The 22319-nt window shown below is 48.9% G+C and overlaps 1 protein-coding gene and 1 long non-coding RNA gene across 2 annotated transcripts in view; both read left to right on the top strand.

Annotated features, from left to right (window-relative positions):
• The window catches only part of LOC144144444 (lysosomal alpha-mannosidase-like), a 522591-nt gene that overhangs the window by 256462 nt on the left and 243810 nt on the right, over nt 1–22319 (top strand). The window lies entirely within an intron of this gene.
• On the top strand, nt 20278–21538 carry LOC144169279 (uncharacterized). The gene is made up of 3 exons (XR_013322415.1): nt 20278–20374; nt 21022–21034; nt 21081–21538. It is a non-coding gene; the product is annotated as an uncharacterized LOC144169279 (long non-coding RNA).

Below are 22319 nucleotides of genomic sequence, written 5' to 3'. Positions count from 1 at the left end.
CAGACTTTTACCTCACCACGCAAAGCTTTGTGTTCACTTTTTCTTTGAATCTCTTTTTTTTTTCCCCTTTCTTCTGCCCTACTTCTTTTAGGGCCTTTACTCCCTTCTCCCGATCCCCGCAGAATAGCATGTTAGGCGGGAACATGCCGGCAAACCTCTCCGCTTTCATCAAATAAAGAGCTCTCTCTCTCTCTCTCTCCTCTCTCTCTCTCTCTCTCTCTCTCTCTCTCTCTCTCTCTCTCTCTCTCTCTCTCTATCTCTCTCTCTCTCTCTCTCTCTCTCTCTCTCCGAAAAGGTTAAATTGTTTTTTTTTTTGTCGTTGTTTTCGGATAGAAAGTATGTCAATCGTAACGTTTTCCCGGTCCTGTTACTTGGAGAACTTGCGGGCGTCTTTTAAGATGCTTGGGGATTTCGAACGCAGTCATGATTCGGGCCCCAGACGCCCACGAATGCAGCGGAAGGTTACTGGTCACAGCGACCCCTCTGCCCGCCGTTACGATGGTGTTTCCGGAGACGTTTTCGAGGACGTCGAGAGAAGTCGGCGTCCCAAAGTAATCCTCGCGGGAGCGTAATGCAGGCCATGACCCGCGACGCTGGTGACATTTTGGGGCCGCTATGATGAAAACGCTCTCCGCGGAACTCGCTACAGCTCTCGTGAGCATTTTTGTTTCCCTGCTTCCCCGAAAATAAACAGAAATAAATCGCGCTGAAGAGGGGGAAACAGATCCGCCGCGAGCAGATTCTGGAGGTGTGCGCCATCCGTGGGATTCGGACGGCTGCACGCAGAGATGCGACCCCGAAACGCGCGGCAACATCGTTGCGGAACTCGCCCACGCGTCACCATGTGGATACCCCCTCACCTTCGCGATGACAGCAGGCCTCGATGCCTTTCCCCCGCCTTCTCCCTCGTGCTTCTCTCGCGTCTGGAACCGCTGACTACCTCAGGCTCCCTGCCCTGTCGTCAAGTCCCGCGCAGTGCCGCGCAGTAGCGCAGTCTGCCCCCAGTTCACCGTATAACTTACGGGGCGTGGCGTTCACTCGAATGTGACGGCTGGGAAATCCGCGACCACACTCGTCGTCGCTATATTGTATATTTGGGCCCATTTATGTGATCGCCACGCGGAGGAGGGGGTGGGGCGGTGCACGCACCCCGATGAAGGAAGTCTGCCGCGCCGGGCCAAGAAGCTGGGCGACTTTGAAGCACGAGGGGGAAACTGCGAGCGAAATGCAGGGTCGGAGAAAGCGGAAAGTGAGTGCTGCTGCTGCTCCGAGCATCAAAGGGAATCAGTGCAGCGCCGACTTTATAAAGACGAACGTGGTCGAGCTGCAGCGGTAAAACGCGGAGAAGCAGCTAGAGAGGAACCGGGGCGAAAGGGCGGGTAAAGCGCGTGAGGCAGCAAAATGGCGTTGGAACGAAATGCCGAAACCCGAGTGATCTCGTCGGCTAGACGATGAGCTGGCGCGCGTGACGGGGTCGGATTGAACGCTGAGCCGAAGAAGGGATTTTCCTTACGCCGGCCCTTCTGTATAAAATATGTATTTGGTGGAGAAACCCGAGGGCGTTTATCCCGCCCGCGGCGCCAACACCTACACACCGCAAAAAAGAGAGAGAACGGACCTTAAGAACGAAAGGAACAAACAAGCACGTGGAATGGCAGGCGGGCATGTGGAACGCCGACACGGGAGAAGTGGTTTGCGCTCGATTGCACTTCAGTCGCACCTTGCTTTTTGCGGGAGCTGCGTCAATTTCGGCATGTAGTGAACATAAATGGCGTCTTCGGGCGACCAAAATGAATGCGGCGGCGCGCGTAGTGCTCCTTTTTTTTGAGGAATCTCACTTGAGGGGGCAATTTAAAGTGGGGCCTGACGCGAGACAAGTAATTGCACGTTGGCTTTATCTTGTATGCTCGTCTGTATTTAAAAACAATAGCGCACTGTAGCTTCCCCGACTGGTATCATCAGCGACGAAGTCAGTGTCAGAAGGCAACGCTTTTGTCCTGACAGAAAGCTGTTTTTTCTACAGAATGGCAACCACGATCGCCGAAAACACTCATAACAAACTATGTGCAATGCACAATGGACTGCAGTTTGGGCAGTTGGTTGGTGTCCTGGGAAAAAATATGGGTTGTGTGAGAGATTTGCGTTGACGCCGTGAATTGACTTCAACAGCTCCCCCCCCCCCCTCCTCCCATTTCTTCTCCACTTTTGTACACTTTCACCGATGTATCACAAAGACTACGAAGTGGCCGCAGGGTTTGTGCGAAATGGACACGTGTTCACTGGAATACGCCCAAGACGCAGGAAGTAATAGTGTACAATGCGCGGCCTACTTTATAGTTGTAGGTGAAAACAGAAGAAACGGAATCAATAGAACGCCATGAAGAGAAAAAAGAAGTTTATGGTTCCCTTAACGCATATACAAGCTACCAGGCTGACCATGGGAAGATCCTTTTCTTCCTCTTTTCTTCCTTACACCTATGAGGTGTTCGGCCTCATTCATTCATTCATTCATTCATTCATTCATTCCCTAGCTTGCGAATGCATAAAGAGGCAGCAGCGTTCTCAGTTCGGAGGAAATTTCATAACTCCGGAAAAATAAAAAGAAGCCCATCATAGTTTCATAACGCTTCATACTATACGTATTGTCACGAGGAGACGAAGAAGGGCGGAGTAGGGTATGCGCCGCTGTGGCCCGATGAAGGACGACGAAGAGGAGCTGTGTGTGGGGCGCGCAGCGTGGGCAAACGCTCTGCAACAGCTGTCTTGTAAATAATGTAAATAGGTTATTTCGTACTCTAAATAGATCGCATCGTCATCCTCCATGGTTCGCCTCATTCCTTCTACCGCCACGTAACAGTATGAAGTTGGCTGGCGTCATTTTTGCAGCTTTTCGCAGTAACTTATCTGGAAGCAGCAAGATATGAGGGAGCGAATGCTTCGTGGTAGTGCTTATTGCGAGCTCCTAGCTACGGCATAAATGTTACCGCTGAATCAAACCTACCGCTACAAGAACATTGTGGATTTTGGTACGGAGGTTTGGCAATTGGGGATTTGGTATACGGTAAGCCAGCGCCATAGATAGAGAAAAGAGCCTGGAAGTTTTCAGGGCAATTGAGTAGACTCGGCGTATACGGGATGCAGTTTTATTTAATAACGATGAAGTTGATGCTGAAGACATCACGAAACCCTTAAGAACAATGAGAAATGAAATTGCTGTATTTACTCTATTTTACCTCCCCCCTTTCTTCCTCGATCGCGATGCCCGAAGGCAGAGAGGGGGGGGGGGGTGCTTAGGTTCGAAAAACAAATTTACCAGCCCCCCCCCCCCCCCCCCCCCCAACACACACACACTTTTTTTGCGGTGATATCTCGACGAGACGGGCGCAAGGAATAATGTTTCAATTGGTAAACATTCACGAGAAACTCTCGAGGCCGCTGCACCGTTTGAGCCGCCGCTCTCTGTACCCCACAGAAGGTCGTCTCCTGTGCCGTCGAAGTGGTTTGTAATTGAACACTTCATGAATGACCTGATGACAACATCAACTTGGATCCGCTAGCACGCGTCCGAAATCCACTTGGCGATGGTTGCTTAGAGAAAGGGGTGCTAAGGTTCGCGTGCAGACGTTTTTTTTTTTTTTCCAATTTTTTTTTTTTTTTTTTCTGAAAGTAGGGGAGGGTGCTTAGAATCAGAGGGTGCGCAGAATGGGAAAAATGCGGTATCTCCGACTGCGTCAGTTCGCACGTCTCGCAAGCGCCTCATCGTCTTTTGGGTCGCCGTTCGAAGCGCTGACTTTCCGTCATGCTTCGGACTTTCGCCCGTCATAATCCAATATGCTGCCATAATACGGATAAAGGGACAAGACGATCCATTTGGTTTTTCGGTCACCGTTACAGAAAGCTTTGAAAGCGGAGCTTGGGCGCATTGGGGGGAAGGGGGGGAGGGGGGGGGGGGGGCTACGGTCACTCTTTTTTATTGCGAAAGATTGCCCTTCGGCATAAGAGATTTACAGCTTTAAAAAACACGGACGAGTGCCACAGAGTTGAAACTCGAAAACACGTTCCTTTAAGGTCGATGTACTGCTGCCGACATCTATCTCTAAAATATAAAGGGTTCAGCAAAAGAACGAAATAACGAAAGGGGACTTTGCTTCCTCCTTGCGTTTACGAAGCGCTTTGTCCTCTTGCCGCTTGAGACGCTTTGATTCGCGGTTCGCTTCCCCGTCAACGCTTTCAAGTAGCTTCGATCTGTTTCCTACGCGTAGCGCCGCTGCTCGTTTTTAGCCGCCATGTAACGTAAAAGTTGACGGCTGTACTGAATGTCGCTGCCTGTCCGTTCGCTTGTTTGGATGCGTTCTTTTGCTTCCTTGTACTTTTCATCTGTGCTGCACTGGCATGGACGGGTGCCTTTCGCTACTGCCGAGTTTAAGCTCGCACTATGGAATGTCTCGCGCTACGAAACGTTTTCCAGGCGCGTGGGTAATTAGGAGCTTGAATTCGCTGACACCGGCTTTCTCGCTCAATGGGCCATGTGATGCTTTCGCATGAACAGGTGCGGTTGATTGGTGAGACGCAGACGACAAAGGTTGGTGGCGCTTGAGGCCGACACCGAGGCTCCATCTCGATCCTTTGTGACGAGGCTCACTGCTCTTCCACCTGAAAATAGCCTCCGCATGAGCTTCACGTCAGGCTTCTCTCTCTCTCTCTCTCTCTCTCTCTCTCTCTCTCTCTCTCTCTCTCTCTCTCTCTCTCTCTGGTTTAGCGAAAAAAAAAAAACAAAGCACCAATGCTGTTAGTCTTGTTTAAATAAAAAAAACAACGGAAGCTCAGTTTCTCTGAAGTTCCGCTCCATCAGTAGTGCAGCCCACGTATTTGCAGCGGATTTCGAACATCCTCGTTTGCGAAAACAGCCCCAACATAGCGCCGTGCAGGCGTGTCAGGTGACGGGTCGTTGTGAAAGAGCCGCCCAAACTGTTCGCACGCAAGAGCGGAGCGCAGGCCAAAGTCAAGGGGTGCGGTGGTCTCAGCCCCGTCCCACGCGGCGCATGAAATAAGAGAAGCCGCGTGTCGGATTACATGTTTTTCACTGCACACAGGAAAAGCGCACGTACCTGTAGATTGCATAGGCGGGAGGCGCAAACTAACGCGGGGACAAGAGAAGAAAACGAAAACATAAACGAGACGAGCGCGCACACACAAGATGGAGCAAAACCGAGCAGGCCATATATGAGTTCGCAGCCGTGGCCCATATAATTAGCAACTTGTGGCCGCGACGTTTTTAGCAGCAGTGTTGTTTAAGCTTGAGCTTGGTCCGTTTTTATGGCGAGTTAGTAACGTATGGTTATGATATAGTTTATCGCAAGCCATTGCGGCATCGCTGGGAATTACTGTGCCGATAAAGCGGCCCATCAGTCTGCATAGAGCCTTCACGCTCGCTGCGTTCACTGTGTCACTGGGATGAATAGCTTGAAAAATCACCCTGGCCCAATTGAACCCGATAGTTCTCCGACTCCTGCCTCTAACTTGTAAACCTGCAGTGACACCTACCAACTGACACGCCTCGTTCAGACGTTGCCTTACTTTGTCTTCTATGGCTAGAAGGTGAAAGCTGAACTCTTTCACATGCGCCATCGATGAGACAGCGGAACACTTCTTATGCCAATGTGTCCGGTTCACGACACAGAGGCAAAGATTCTCTGTTGCACTCCGCAAACCCTATTCGGTGCAGACAATCTTAGGGCACAGGCATTCACCCTCGGCGTGTCTCGACAGACTGTGGAAGACCCTACTCATTTCATTCGTAATTTATTCGTAGTATCTAAACAAAGCTTTCTCTCTTTTTTTGATACCTGCTTCCTTCTTTGCATGAGTACAATAGCCAACTGGACGCTTCTCTAGCTAACTTCCCCACTGGTCCTCTCGTGCTTTGCCCTCCTCCTTTTCCATACCAGTTGGAACCGTAGCTGCGTGGACAGCGCGTCCTCCCGCTGCTCACGGCAAAAGGGCGGGATTGCTTTCTCGCGCCCGGTAGAATTCGAGTACAGGCGTGCATTATACTTCGGGTTGCTCGTTTTCGGGTATTATATTTTTTGAGAATCGGGGGGGTAAAAATCGGGGGCTGTTTTTCAAACTGGTACTCGTGGAGAAATCGGGTTTAACCTGATTCTCCTGAAACACGTTCGGGGTGCAAAAATCGGCTAGAGTCGGGTTTTACCCGAAAACAAACAACCCTTCGTCAGCCGATCGCTCATAAGTTTGATCGGTCAGGGCTCATGGTCGGGCGGCGGCACAGCTGTCAGAGAATGCCCGCCGGAGGAGAAGGAAACTCGCAGTGTCCGCGGAGAAACTGCGGCCGGTAGTTACGCCACACAGCGCTTGCTTCTATCAGTTGCCGCTCCTACCACTTCCCGGCGACACGCGAAGTTTTCTGTCGGGCCGGAACCGAGCGACGCGGCACGAGTGAGCGACCGAGGTTCCGCAGAAAGAGCAATCCTGCCACTTCGCCGTCCCCGCAGGCCGCATTGATCGCAAAAATCGTTAATTGTGGTTACGCATTTAAGGTGGATCGACAGGAACACTCCGAACGGTATCTTGGTTCCTAGACCGCCTACCACGTGACATCTACGTCACCAGAGCTTGTGCTCCTTGCCTCGTCCCCAAGTCAGCGGGCGGAAGGGCACGAAGTCAGCAGCCAATTCAGTCCGCTCTTTCAGCGGCGGGTTAGCGTTCCTTTAGCGTAGTACGGGAACACTATTGCAAGGAAGGTGGCTTAATCCCGCTTCATTGTCGACTCACCATCCGGACCACCCGTTCTACGCATGAGCAGTGCACGCTTTCGCCGCGTCGTCGTGTTTACACTCAGCAACCAACACAAGAAAACGCTGCGTGACGCAGCGAAGAGGTTTTCTCCCTGATGCCGTTTTATGCCAATACGCCCTGCAGGAAAGCCAACTTTTTCTGACGATGATCATGAATAATTGTGGGTGAAGTGAACGAAAAAAAAAAAAAACGCTTCGCGTGGCCGGAACCGAACCTTGGTCACTCGCGTTATGAAGCAGGCGTCTATCCGAGTGCTCCATTTCGACACGGTCGACGCGAACGCCGAGCAGCAGGTACCGATTCGTGCAGTATACACCCCAAACGCAAAATTTAGGCCTACGGAGTGCACACCCCGGAGTTGCTGTGGCTATTCTGGAAAAGTGGTGCGTACCTCCGGAGTAGCACATACTCGCAGTATAGGACTGACCAACCAAAGAATACATCACGAGAAAGCTTCGCGTTCAACCATCGTCGTGAGACGTAGGGGCGCATGATTTTTTTTTTTCTTTCCCTCGTGATGGGCGTTTTTCCGTTGCGTATCGTAACGTCTGAGTGCGGCCAAACAGCCCGTGTGCGCCTCGCACCTATGAATGCGCCGCGTCAGTAGCGGTACCAGGCGAAGGGTCACACGATGCGCGATCCTACGTGCGATCGCCGCAATCCAGCTTGAGTAACAGCGCTGCCGCTTCAGTAGGGGTAGTCGGAGAGGCCGAGCGAGGTTGATCTCACTCGGTAGAGTAACCAAACGCCTGAACGAGGAGATGGGAAGGTAGGGTGCTCACCAGAAGCGCCCGTGCTCAAGGTTGGCTCTGCTGACCCCCGGTGACCCTCCCAGGGTCAGCACGCTGCGCAACAGTCGGAACAGCAGGTTTCATGGCGACCGCTCTGGCATAATGCTGTGCTAATACTCACTGACCCTTCGGCGTTTCGCAGCTCCTGTTTTAGAGGAAAATTTCGCGTAAATTCACTCGCATTTCTCTTCCTTGAATACGGACGCTTTAGTTCATGTTAGCTCCTGTTAATGCCAGGCATTGCGGCGTTCGGTCACTGCGAAACATGCATGCCGGGCACCCGATGCTGGCTTCTAATATGCGACGCGGCGGGGAAGTCGGCGATGAACGTCTGCCTGGGTATACGGAGGGCTCGTTCTTTATCGAGCCCAAAGACAGTGAGATTCGCAAAATTCGTCATTTGCCAAGGATTCGCAAAATTCGTCATCGCATACGCCCATGCAGCTATAGGAACTATGGGGACGGATGCACCTCACGCCGAGCGCAATAACGCGAACCATGTTTTACATTTTTGTGAAACAGTTTACTTTTCGGTAGTTCCCTGCGTAACGCAAAATATTTGCAAACCAACGCGTTAATCTCCCGGCTGTCTGGGCGCAGATTTGAGGTGTATACGTGTTGATCGGTATTTTTGGAACGGGAAAAGGTTGCTTCCCATAGCCACCTGAACGTGTGTTATTTTCTTGAAGCGGGTTTGCGACTGTTGGTACGTAAAATATAAAAAAATAAAGAGCACTCGCATTTTTAGAGCGGGCTTTTTTTATAAAGTTGCAAGGATATTACCCCTTCGTGGGTTCCCACGCAGCCACGAAGGGGTCGACTGGACCCGCCTTCAAGTCGAATCACGCGCTGCACCTGCGCCACTGCATAAGGAACGCACGGTGGCGCAGGAGAAATTACGCGGACTAATTGCGGTGGCCTTGGGTCCCTGGTCGATCGTCAGCCATTTTTTTTTCTTTTATTCGCATACCATCAAGGCGACCCAATAAGACGATACATCCGAAATAACTAAACGTAGAACGTATCAGTGACGAGGCGGCGCTAAGCACACAGAAGACACGCGCCCATGCGCAAACACGCACATACTCACGCACAAGAAATCATCACAGTTCCACAACGACGGCTCTAGCCGTAATTAAGTTGCACTAATCGCGTTACCGCCATCTTTGCCGTCTCGTTTAGGGCCCACTGATCTGCCCTCCTCCGCCCCGGCGCACATGGCCCTCCACTGTTGCGGGAAATTAAAGCGGCCAGGTCATTTCGGGCTGGACAGCCACCCGCCGGCTCCTCGCCCTCCCTGCTCTCCGTCCACCCTCATCCCTGACTCCGCCGCGTGCATTCTCAGATTCATTTCCGCAGCAGAGTGGTCGTCACGAACGACTAGGGTGCGCATGCAGGCTGGCGCGAGCATGCTGCTATTTACGGCGTCGTCATTGCAGCGGCCACGGCTCATGCCGCCGTGTTGTTGCGCTGCCGATGTGAAACGACGGCATAGTGTAGTGCGCTCCACCAAGATTTCCCACTGGTGCTGGCTAGTAAGTAACTGCGAGTATGCAACGTTTCTGAGAGTAGAAACTAAAAAAAAAAAACACTCAGATCCACGCACACGAATGGAAAATACATTTTCTCAGCTATGGCCGCCCTCAACGGAGTTACGTTTTGTATCACCCCTCCTGCCCCACGTGCACTTCCATACACAATTCTGTGTTTCTTAACGTGGGCCATAGCCAGGGAAGCACGTAGTAACTTAAATTCAGCTATCTTTGCATCGTGTGGTCATCACTGAAGGACCACCGGCCGCATGGAGCAATGTATAGACCGCCCGTGTTACAATAAAACGACGGAAAAGAAATTGACCTTACGAGTAGCCCGTGAGACGAAACCGCTACAAGAGGGATTTTTTTTTCTCCTAGCGGGCGCCAAGCTGCCCATTCGGAACATGTTTGCCGCGCGATTTAGTGCCTGTTGGGTTATGATCGGCGCATATGGCTCATACAGCAGCAGCCAGAAAAGGATGAGGATTTCGTCGGCAGTTAACATTTGGGAATGACTCAACCGACGGGTGCGCAAATATGCGACGGCTGGGAAGCCATCGCATATTTGCGATCTGATCAACACGTGGATCAACAATGGGGATCAACACGTGGAACGTGTTATAACGTGTTAGCGCGCGTTTCTCTTAGGTCCACTTGCTGCTGTCACTAACCGTTCCATTTCTTGATATCAAACTGAACTTTGTCTGGGTTAATCGTCATTGAGGATGCTGGCGGTCCGAACTAGCTACCAGCAGAGCGCCCAGAATACAGCCCGGATTCATAACGAGGTGGTGCGCACTTTTTCTCACATGCACTAACCGGAGTGTGTCCCTGAACTTGCCTCATATCATTTCGTCAAAACGACATTAGAATAAGAAATAAGGTGCGCATGCTACGCTGTACTCGAAATCATAGTGCGTGAGTTTCGATTACGATATCATAAAGCGCCGCCACGAAGCACTGTGGTGAACCTGTCTCACAGGAGTGGCGCCAGGTACGGGCGGACACTGTGCCGATGACGGTGGGTCACTTCCGTATCGTGCGCCCAGGAATGTATCAGCCGCGTGGACATTGGTACACATGCACTATGCCTGTCGGCGCGACATAATTCACTGACAAGGTTGAGACGCCAACGGAATGGTCGCCTTTAATTCACCTCCGTCGCCCCACTAAGAATGTGTTACTTGTGCGCCGACCTGCCTCGAAAGTAAGGCGCCGCCTAGAGGACACATTACCTTCGCCGATGCTGCGGCTCGAGTCTTCCTCTGCCTCCTGTTGGATGCAAATGACAGGAAAGTGGCTCATTCGACACGCCTGGCTTATTTGCATCAAGGGGTTTTTGACGGCGTGGACGTTAGCTCGTCTGCGTCGAGAAATGCGCTGCTTGCTAAACTCTGCGGCGACGTGGCCGTAAGGGCTTGCTGCTGAATAAACTGTGACCCATATTGCCGTCCTCAGACATTCCCCGCTGTGGGTTGGGGTGCGGTGCGCGTAAAAATTGCCTCTACTCCGAGGCGAGGAAGAAAAAAAAAGTGGTTTCTTTGTTCCCGTTAGGAATATGCAAATTGGGGCATGATTTAGAAGAAAATGCGCTGCTACTCGTGAAATTATACGGTAGCACGGATTTATTTTTTTCCCACTCGGTCGTATTTTTCGTCTTATAAGCAAGGTTCTCGTAAATCTGGAGGAGGTTCGGTTAACATGCTTTGCGGTGCGTGCTATATTCAAATTTTGGTTTTCGTATTTTGTAGTCGCGGTGTCGTCAATACAATATTTACTCGCGTTTTCTTTTTTGTTGTTGCGTTAGCTTCTTCCGGAGCACGAATGCGCGGTATCTTACATCAGGTATGGAGTTAGCGTTGATGGAGGACCTTAGAGCGATGTGATGGAGGTGGCATGCTTTGCTTTTGCTCGCTACGTGTTTTGGCCACTATTCGCAAATTAGTCCCGAGCTCTGAGTGCGCTTGGGAGTGTGGAACAGTTTCACGTTGGGTGCTGCTCCCCAGTGCACTCCTCTTCCTTACCAGCCCCGTTCGAGCTGCACGCGAGGCTCATTTATCAATCCGGTCATGCTTACAAGTCAGTGAAGTTCACCCCAACTTCTCTCCTGACATGGTGGCTCGCTCTCGTGATCCCTAACACTAATTGCGCGCCCTAGCGATGACAGTGGCCTCGCAGAAGACGGCCCCTCGTCCCACTAAAAGTGGCGCCAGGAACAGGGTGGAAAACAGCGGAATGACAAGTAATTAAGTTTACCTAATTAATCACTTTTGCGGAACTATTTACGCTTATAGGGTGCGAGACTTTTCTACTTTCGCAGCTGCCAACTAGCAACAGCGAACTTTTAAAGTTACTTTAGTGGCATGGGAATGCGAGCAATTTAGGGGGACTTCGGGTGCATTTTTTTTTTCTCTGACGTTTGGCAGAATTTGTTTGTGCGGGTCTAAACCGCGCTGCAGTTCGAAAGCTCGAAAACTGCAGCGACCGTGGAGTTTACACTCATTTGAAATTCTGAAAAAGTTGTTAGAACTTTCGGTGGAGACAAGGATTAAACAGGCAGCGAGCTCAACAGAAGCTTGCTTGGAACAAGAACAAGATGACTAGGCGAAGCATAAACATCACTGTTCACAATAGGGTCCTCTCTAAATAATGTAAATATATTGGCCTTTCATCGACGACGGCCTCCTCACTAAGCGTTCTTACAGAAAAGTGTTGTTGCCGACATGACTCTCGTTCGCAACATACGCGATGTGTACGCACCATAACTGAACGGCCGAAAGCATTACTAGAAGGAAGAGGCATTCTGGACTAGGGACGCTTCACCACCACCCTTTTCCCTTTCCCTTTTGCTCCAATAAACGTTTACTACTACTACTACTGTTTTCAACCTAAACGGGACACCGTGAAACGGGAATTAGTTGCCGGCAATCTCTTTTGTTACGCTTTGACATTTATCACGTGCTTTTGGCTGGCAATGGGCGGAGAAGCTGGAAGCACTTTACCGCTCTCGAAGCCCAAGAAAGAAGGGTTCCAGCCACAGTATCCCTTTCTCCGATGTGCCGGTCGGGTCGAAAATTGTACCTTTGTCCTTGGTCTCAAACTGGATTACGAAGCTCATCCATTGGCGCTCTTTGCCCCTAGTAGGCCTTGCGCCATAAAAATTCAAACATCATCATCATCATCATCATTGTAAAGCTACCCCCGAACCCCATGTCTGTCCCTCCAGCCTCCCGCGCCTAAGCTCAAGACTGGTGCGTAGTGGGTGAAGCAAGGGGCGACGACTATCCTCATCTCCCGCGGCCTCCGTTTCCTTCGCGCCTCTCCAGGCTCCCCCCGGGCCCAACAAGGGACACTGGATTTCAAACGTCCCCCTGCAACGAATTCCGAGGAGCGAAAGTCAACGCCCCCGCTGACTTTCAGCTCTCTAGTGACCACGAGTGAGGACGCAGCGCGCGATGTGCCTGCTAGCGACGTTGAGTCGGCGGAGCGCCGGACACCGGGGATGTCGCAATTTGTACGCACCATTTTCTAAAATCCCGAGCCCTCCGTATATAGGTGACCGGTCAAAAGCGCAAAGGCTCAAGGGGGCGTCGTCTGCTCCCAGCACTTCCGGTTCGAGGTCTCGCCTGGCCTCCCGTACGCCGGCGGCTTTCACGCGCGTGTGTGCGCGTTTTTTATTTGTCACAGAGTGCTTACCTTGTAGAGGAGCCCCTAGTAGAACTCCTCGCTGTTATTCATTTAATGTGCGATGAATGAGCGGTTTTTTTTTTTCGGTTGAAACAGATAAACAACAAGCACACGCGCGCGTGAAAGCCGCCGGCCTACGGGAGGTCAGGGAGCTCTCGAACCGGAAGTGGCGGGACTGGGCGGGAGCAGACAATGCACCCATGAGCCCTTGCGCTTTTTACCGGTAACCTATTGCTGCGGCGCCATTCCTGAGTAGGTGGCTGTCAGAAATATTTGTCCTCACACCGCGCATATAAATGTCGTCTGCTTTCTCACCTTGCTTGCACCGACTCGCTCGTGGAGAGTTTCAGTGGCCTTCATGATTTAAACGTCGTCTTACAAGCGCAACGAGTCTGTTTATTATTATTATTATTATTATTTGTGGTTCCAAAAAAGTAGCACAATAACAATGTTATACAGACGAGGGTACCATAGTTAAAAACTCCATCGGGACCCTCGAATTGGAAGAAAACTACCAAACTTTTGTTAGGCACTCGTAGTTAGTCTCAAATGAGCGCAAGGTTTTCTTTGCAAATAAGAAATGTCAACCTATATGACACTTTTCACGGGTGATAGTAGTAAGGTAAGCTGTATTATGTATGCCCTACATATACGGCTTTTTTTTTTCGTGGGAAATGTTGTTGCAGTCAAAGTTCATGTTTTTAGGAGTTACCGCAGTTTTCTGCCCGCGTAGCCAAACCTCTACAGGAATGGCTTGGAGAGCTTTCGCTCTGAAGCTGCCGCCGATCTGCTTCTCCGTAGTGTACCCGGACAAAATTCCCAGTGGTATCAGCGCTGGAGCATTAAGGGACGCGATTTTAATTGCACAATGTGTAATTATCTTTAATATTTTCAAACAGAGTTTCAGTGCCGAAGCAAAAAACATTAACGCGCTGCTTGTGCGAACGCCACAGAAAGCCCCTAGCGGCCCGATCTGGAAGTAGCCGCGGGTCGCTACGGCAGCTTTTCCATTGTCCCTTCCACCATGGCCCACGTTTACTACAGCGATTTCCCGTTTGTGCGCGTTGGAGGTAACTACTTCCGCGTTGGCAGTGTTGCCAAAGGGCGTGTGCTTTTCGCGGCATAAAATATCTCCAGTGGAACTGCAGAGTGGGGCAATGAATGCTCCGGCATACACGCCATGTGTAAGACGACATGCAATGCGCAGCTGATTGTGGTTTTCCTTTCTAAAAAATGTAACACATGCAAACTTAGTCGATATATGTTTATTCAGATGCCACGATGTAGACAGGCACTGCTACTGATTCGATCGCATTCACATCTATAGCGAGCACTTCACGTATCCCGGCGTAGCGATTACGTGTCGTGCATCAGATGTTGGCAGATTTGGGCGTCGTTCAGTTGGCACGACAATTCCACCCCATTTTTTGGCGTCACTGTGACATGAAGTTTTTGAAAATTTATTCAAAACGGTTTCCTGTATCGAAGGGAATAAGGATCTGAGGGGAGACGTTTGAAGTATTTTATGCTGGGTTTACTTATCCTCTGGCTGCCTGGGTGGCCAAGGGCTTCTTGCAAAGATCACATCGACCAGATTCAGGGGAAGTCCCCAAGGTGGAGTAAGTTTCTGCGAAGGAAAGTTTTTGAGGTGGATGTGAAATTTTCCTTCGCAGAAACATCACGATATGGCACGCAAAGCTTGCCAGCACTGAGCAGAAACGTGGTTCTTACCCTCTGTGGGATCAGCTGATGGTTCAAGTAAAAAAAGAAAAGAGAAAAGAAAGCACACGCACTTCTTACAAAGGTCATTGTAAACGCGTTTATTTGTTGACTTAATTACACCTTCGAACGTTGTTAGGGGTTGCGGCGATGTTCATTAGATTGAAGTTGTAAAATCCTTTGTAGACAGGCCTATTTGATGGTTTAATTGCAACTTTGAAAGTTGTTAAGCGTTGCGGCGATGTTCATTAAATTGAAGTTAAATTTACGTCGAGCTGGTTGCGTGAGCCCTGCCTGACTTTAGTACAGATTAAAGTGCATTAGCGCTTCCGAGGCTGCATGGAGGTTTACCAAATCACGTGGGAGCTATGTTTCTTCCGGTTTTGTGAACACTTATTGTTGAGGGTTTTACAACTGATTTAGTTCAGCTCAGAGACGTTACTGCGTCCGAAAGATTCGGCAGTCGGGGGGCTCCTTTCGCGAATTTGTGAAACTGACAATTGCAGGCATACAGATAATCCAGCAGGAATACAGCAACGGTTGCGTTTTTCGACTGTCCAGGACTGTCGGGGGCCACCACGACGTGGCTTGATTGCGTCACCCAAATGTAACGTAAAAACTTACGTCTAATTCGCCGAATAGCTTCGAAAACGTTGGTAGCTAGCGGACAAGTCGCGCGACCCATAGTTAGTCGCCTTCTTGCATCAAGGTCCGTGCATGCAGTCAATTTTAGGCTTAGCAAGAGCTTCTGGAAGCTGAAACTCAAAGCTATATGCTATTCAAGATACTTTCGAAGAATGACGGAACTTGAAGACCTATATTTACGTACTTTGGCTTTAACACCCTTGAAGGAAAAAAAAAAAAAGAAATACACAGTGAGGCAGAAGTCATCAGTTTTGGATCTACAAGCGCCGAACTCATCCTTCGACCAGCCGGCTTCAGCTTTGAGCATCTTCCATCATCAGTAGACCTGACATCAATATCACACCACTGAAACCCATTCCCAAGGATTTGAGTGCAGCCAGCTGAGGCCGGAACACACCACGCGGCGATGCACTATCTGGCAGAGGAGGAGAAACGTACAAACGCACTTATGTGTAAACCGACGCAGCGCTTAGTGAGCACTTTCACGGTGGCGTTTGCATGGCGACCCTGTCATAGTCGGCCCCTGGCACTCGGTCCTCGTTCCACCAAAGCAGCCTAACTTGATACTATTTTCGGGGCGTTCGATTCTGTGAACGCGTCTGAAATTCTGGGGTGGTACTATCAGCATGTCTATGTTTACACGGATATTCATCTAGGGATATGTGAATGCCGCAAACACCGCTCTAGAAGTGAAACAGCCTTTAAAAAATAACCAAAACCCATCCAAAACAGCCTCGTGCGAATACGTTGAACTCAGGTGGACACCAGAACATTCCCACAAGTCGGGAAACGAAGGGGCACATTACTTCGCAAAGGCGCTCTTGGGTGCTCCCCACACGCAGGACGGCCTCCCTCTCAGTACAAGCTAACCGCTTCGTTGACTGCGATGAGGTCGTCGAAAATGAAAAGCGTAGGCGAGGAAATATCATCTGCAACATGAAAAAACCGCCACTGTACCCGCTCTTGCCGCCCGAGTGTATAGTAGGCGGAACAGCCTCGTTCTGCCGTCTCTGCATCCGTACAGAAACCTCCATAACCACCCCCTATTGAGGCGCACTGCAGAGACTCCAAGCTTCCGACAGCTCGATACCAGCCACACTCAGGCACTGTAGAAAGGAAACTGGGAGCGTGCCATTTTTTTCAGGACTACCCTTCGTTACCAGCACTATACAGCTACTCGTCTACACTCTAATCTTTGTAACCCATAATGTAACTTCTAAAGGGATGTAACCTATAAAATAAAGGTTACAATGGATCCATTTTGATGTTTTCTTTATCCCAGTCCATTCTAAGGGTTACAAGCGTGAAGTTAAAAGCGGTTTATAGGTTACATTAATGATTTATAGGTTACATCAACAAAATCTGTCATGTAACCTTTACGTTGTAACCTATAAAACGCCCTGTAACCTATAAGAGATGCTCGTCGCGCCTTCTCTCCAGGCGGCCGTTGATTTCTCTGTTGCATGACGGGATATAGGCCTCCTGCGCTGGAGTTTTGGCGACATGCAGCGCCCCTAGCGGCCAACGCCTCTGGGTAGTACAAAAGCAGACGACCCTCGCCGCCCTCCATGTGTTTTCAATTACAAGCCACAGTTAAAGTTGGTTGTGGCGCTTTGTGGCGAGTTTAAATGACTGCATATTGTATGAAATAGCCCTTAAAGTAGTTGCAGAGGCTAAACAAAATAATATCCGCTCAAAGAAGCCGATTTGTCGGCTTTCTTTTAGCGAGCTTTCGCGATGGTCGCGGTGTGGGACAGTATCGCCAGGTCGGGTGGTTTAACTGTTTCACGACAGTTACAGTTTTTTCTTCTTGCGTGCGGTCGACAAAGGAAAGTTCACGAGTAGCATAAACACGGAACGCTGCTCATTCTATATCATGCGGTAACTGCAAAAGGTTGCTTCAGCGGGAGCATGCAAGCGAACGCAAGGATTGCGCAGCCGACTCAGCTGACACTGCTGGCCTGGCACCGCCTTTGAAACGAGTGGAAATTTTGTTTCGTATTTTCGCAAACTAAATGATTCTTGCGTAACGTTTTACGCCGCACGATTTACGAACGGGAGGGTACATGTATACTAGCGCGCGCTAGTGGGGCAATAGCGCCAAATAAACAAATTAAGCGCTATTAAAGGACGCAAAACATGCACCAAATCACACGCCCGCTGCCTGCAGAGATGTGTACTTCTATAACACAGCATAACATAACACAGCCGCATGCACGGCGCGGGGCCCCGAATATTTACATACGATCATCACTGACTGTGTTGGTTTTCTAGTGCAGGGGTCGTCGAATCTGAACGCCGACACGCCAGTTTTGACTTCAAATGGAGTTAGACAGCGAGGCAAGAACAGAGAATTGGCGTCCTCCAGTTGAATTGCACCCCCATCTTCACACTTCGCCAGATTATTGTCAAATATTATTAGAAATTCGCTGAAATTTTTCTCGTCGCATTCAAAGCCCCCCTCCTCCCCTCCTCCCCCCCCCCCCCCCCTTCCCGTCCAGCCCTCCGCCGTGTCGGCTGCATGGAACTCGGCCGTTGCTGACTCTCATTCTAGGCTATTAAGTGCGATCTGGGAATGTATACTGCAAGAGCGTAATTAAGTAAAGCGAGAGCAAACAAGGAAAGCGAGCGGCCTCTTAGTTCGCCCGACCACTTTGTTTTACAGCCACTAATTTCGGAATCGCAAAACAGATTTCACGCTTCTGACGGTCGCGGCAATTTGTCACTGAGACACGCAACAAAACGGCTAGCTAACGCTGCACCGTGTATTCGTAACGGCGACGCAAACGACCACTGTTTAATGAAAGTGCACGCATAGTGTTCAGGTACGCAAAAGAGCGGCGCACCGCAGCAGGCGAGCCTGCGGTCCGCCGGACTCGCTGGCTTTTTAAAGCGCGATCATCACCGATTGCGCCACTCTTCTTGGCTGTTTTTGAGAAGTCTCTGTCACCTAGAGTATTAGTTTAAACTAGAAATTTCACTTAAAATTTCACTCCGTACGACCATCGATCGGTGAACCTGCGAGTAGCAGACGCCGTCACGGTCCCGGCACTTTCGTCGGCGCTGTAAACGTGTTAAGCGCTGTAAAGCTTTTTCCCCTAATGCCAAGTTGATCGCTGAAATAGATCGGACGCGTCGGGGATGAACTGGTGACCACGTCGCAAAATAATCGGGAGCGTCGAGCTCATTTTGCTTCTGTCAACACGGGATCCTATGGGACCCGCGCAGCTTTGTACTACCCGGAAGTACTGCCCGGAAGCCGCTTGCGCAGCGCCCCCTGGGCAGCGCAGGAGGCCTATAGAGAAATGGCGGCGCCCGCAGGCCCGGTGGCCGCGTTTTCGCGCCGCTCGAGCCTTCTTACTGCTGTGATACCCCTACGAAGAAGCGAGGATTGCTGTTACAAGACTTATTTGTCGGCGTGAGTCGCGGAGGCTGCGGCGAGCCCATTTGTGACTGGCAGCGCTACACGGCCCGTTCTTCTACGACCAGCGTCAAGTTCGCATGTTGGACCAATGCCCCTGCGCCAGTGAAAGCGAACTCGGTGAGTATATTCCCGTAACGGTTTCCGTGTTTTCATTGGATGTATCTTTTCGCTGGAGGCTTTTCAATTTGAAATTGCAGCATTCGAGAGGGGTTTTCGTTACCCGACTGGTTGCTTCGCTGGACGTTTTCTGTTGCCCGCGACGGCAATTGAATGAAATCACGGGCTTGCGTTCGTTGCGTCAGACTAGAGCGGACGATCGTGAAAGCCCGTACATTAAACAGATAACGGCGCTCGTGACCTGCTTTCTGCTCCGCGCGCCTTCATGTGTTGAGCGTTTTGTTTACGCTGTTGGCTGCATCTGGCGCACTTGACGAGTTATTGGCCCATGTAATTGTCAGGTAGCTCTGCTTGAATATTTTAATTTTTTCCCAATTTGTTTCAGCCATCGGGAAATATTCATTTTTCTCGCTGCATATATTCAGAATGGTGTCTAGTTTAGTGGTCTTGTAGTAATATATCCGGATAAACACAAGGTGTGTGCTGCAGAAAAGTAGTCCACTAAATGCTGCCCGAAATTTTTAAACTGACTTTTGTCCAGCACAAGCCTCTTTTTTTGTGAAAGTTTGCCCTACCGCACAAAAAAAAAGTTTTTATATCTACAACACAATTCATTTTGGTCATTCTTTTCCTTGAGTGGGTAAATTTGGTCTTAGTTATTTCGAGGTAGTCACCATGTTAAGTGGGTTTATTATTCCAATTCGCACAAATCAGTCGTTTATTTATTCGCGTGGTATTGCAGGGCAAATGGTTGTCTCGCGTGATACTAGTGTAGTGCAGTAGAGCGACTTTACAGAATGGTGGTATGTATGAGCCAGCATGCAGGCTGCTTGATTGTTGTTGTTTTTTGATGATACAGAAATTGTTACGAATTACACAGAGATAAGTAAGTGCAGGTGTAAAAATGAGTGCTGCACCCTCATCGGTTCCTGGCTGTTCGAAAAGTGTGGTTGCATCTGGGTACCTATGCTATGACTTATGAGCACTACTGTTTTTCTTGCAGGCAGTGTTCCTTGAGCTGACGACGACTCCCCTGCGTATGACACAAGTTGAAATGAAGTCTGATTTCCGTGGAAACAACGGTATGAAAATGCAATAACTAAAACAAATTCATTCAAATATTCTTTGTATAGTTGGCACCCAGACCTGCACAGACAAAAGTATGATCCACTTGTAAAAATGCGATGCCTTACTTCAAGTGTTATGATGTTATATTTCGTATCTTATTTTGCCTCATGTTTAGTGACTCTTTCTATCAGTTCGTTACCACATGAACTTTATGAATTCACCTAACGATGTCCCCAGCATGGAACTTGTAGTTATTCAGCAACTCTACCTATTCTATAAGATGCGTGGTTTTGAAGAGCCAACAAGAAGAACTCTTTTTCGAAAAGAGCTCTTTACTTAAGCTCCAGTTGTTAGTGAGGGCTTGCGCTGTGTTCTTTTCTTCGTCTTGTCAAGTTTGAGGTGTTCTTTCACTATGCATGTATACCAACTGCCCAGCTCTAAAGCCTATTACGTATTAACCCAGGGTGCCCTTTCAGGAATTACCGGTACAGACCTCCCGGGAATGCCACTTGAAGATCGGTACAAGTTCTAGATGTATCCTATGCCACAACACATTTGAACGAAGAAAAAATGTAAGTTGGCGATTCCTTTTTACGAATAGCCGAGGAAGAAACCACCGGTAGAAGAACATCTTACTGAAATGAAAAACGTTTCGGCTTCCACGTGGGATCCTCGTTCAAAATGAAACTGCCAGTACAAGGGGGGGAGGCAGATGTTTAAGTACAGCCAAAAATGTGCCGCAGACGGCGTCAGCATCGTGAAAGCACGTTTCCTGGGTTTAGTGCGACGTTCGCTCTGTTGCGTGTACTAGTGATTCCACATGAAGGCGCGGAAATGTTTTTGCTTTCTCTTTTGCAAGTCATCTTATCTCGTAGCCCAAAGTTTCTGCCTGTTCTGGGTGAGCATGCAGAAACATTTCGCGAGATAAACAGGAACACGGCACGATTAAAATTCGGGAAGGTTGGCCGGTATGACTATAGCGGCTTCGCGTTGTTCTGAACAATGCGGCCAAATTTCCCTGTGTAACGATTACTGAAATGATGGGAAATTATTTTAAAGGCCGTAAATCACTCCTTCTCTGGTGTGGCCTTTCATTTCATTCTCTGGTCTCCGTCTTCATTTTCGTGCAATATATTTTTCGTACTTCACATGCCTGTGATTTGGTGTGAGGGGCTTATGGTTGCACTGGATTTTGTTCTTTTTCTGAAATTTTCTGTAGATGGCTCTTCAAGGTGGGGAAATCCCTTGCGCCATAAAAAGACAATCATCATCATCAAGGTGGGGAAATCCAAGTGACGGCCCCTTACATATATGCCTCCATCTGCGGCAGCAGGGAACAAGTCATTCAGATGACCTCGGGGAAATCTTCAGCGTGCCCTGATTTTGTGCCTGCTTGTGTACTACGTATAAATTGCGAAGCTTATCTCTGAATTTTTCCAAGCGCCTTTTTTCATGCAGGAAATTATGGATCCAATTTAAAGTTTGTCCGAAAGACAGATTGCAATCGGCCTAGAAACTTGTTAGTGCTGCATAAAAAACGATAACTTGGCGCGGGAATCACAACTCAGGTGGAACTGTAAAGAGGAACCTAAGAGGGAAGTATAAAGATGGATTCGTAAAGACAAGTGAATTCCAAGTGTAATATTAGACTCTGAGTGAAACAGAGAATGCAGGGAACATAGCCATAAACACTGCTTTGTATGACACAGTGAATTTGTAATAAATGTTCTTTCTACTTTCCCACATTCTGCGTTTTTTCTGTGGGGAACCATGACAATAACGCTGTACTGGGAAAGTGCACCTCTGAGAGCCATCTTATAAATGTAGCTCAAACTCGAATTCGTCTGAAATTGTTCAATTGCAGTACCAAACAATTTGAAATACTTTGCATACATCCGTGCAAATATTGCGGTAAAGTATCTGTATATTTGGCCATGTTTGTGAAGCTGTTCACGCAATATTTATTAAATAGGTTTAATAAGGATATATGAATAAACCGAGTTTTACCTGGAAATCTAAAACAATATAGGAAACACCAGTTCGCCGAGGAATCCGCACTCGTCTAATATTCATTAAGGAACGATAATTACATTGGGGTGGTTCACAGCTTTGCTTTTTAATAAATAGCCTACAGGTGTTTCATAATAATAAATGTGAATGTTCAAAACTACTGACGCCGAACTTCTTAAAATGTGTTCCTGTTAAATGCGCAAATATGTGTGAATGTACTGCAATTCTCTTTTGATAATCATGGCCTAAGTTGTCAGACAAGAATTTTTGGCTTAAGGCTATGTTATCATAACTTTGGCGTCCTTTTGAAGTATGCTATCAAGTGCATGTTTCCACTAAAGCTTGGTTTCCCTAAAGCCTAATGTTGTTTAACTAACGCTAAAATTTATGCCCGCAATTTATTAAAAGACCTATAATGCATGTTTGATACTGGTTTCTTAAAGGGCACAAAGCTGATGCAAACATCAAATTTAGTTATGCCTGTTTATAAGACTTAAGCGTTGCCAA

Source organism: Haemaphysalis longicornis, unplaced genomic scaffold (assembly GCF_048455015.1).
Source record: "Haemaphysalis longicornis isolate Haplotype H1 unplaced genomic scaffold, Haemaphysalis longicornis Haplotype H1 scaffold_1, whole genome shotgun sequence".
NCBI classification, from domain to species: domain Eukaryota; kingdom Metazoa; phylum Arthropoda; class Arachnida; order Ixodida; family Ixodidae; genus Haemaphysalis; species Haemaphysalis longicornis.
The sequence above is the reverse complement of the archived record's forward strand: the minus strand, read 5'-3'. Positions and strand labels throughout refer to the sequence as shown.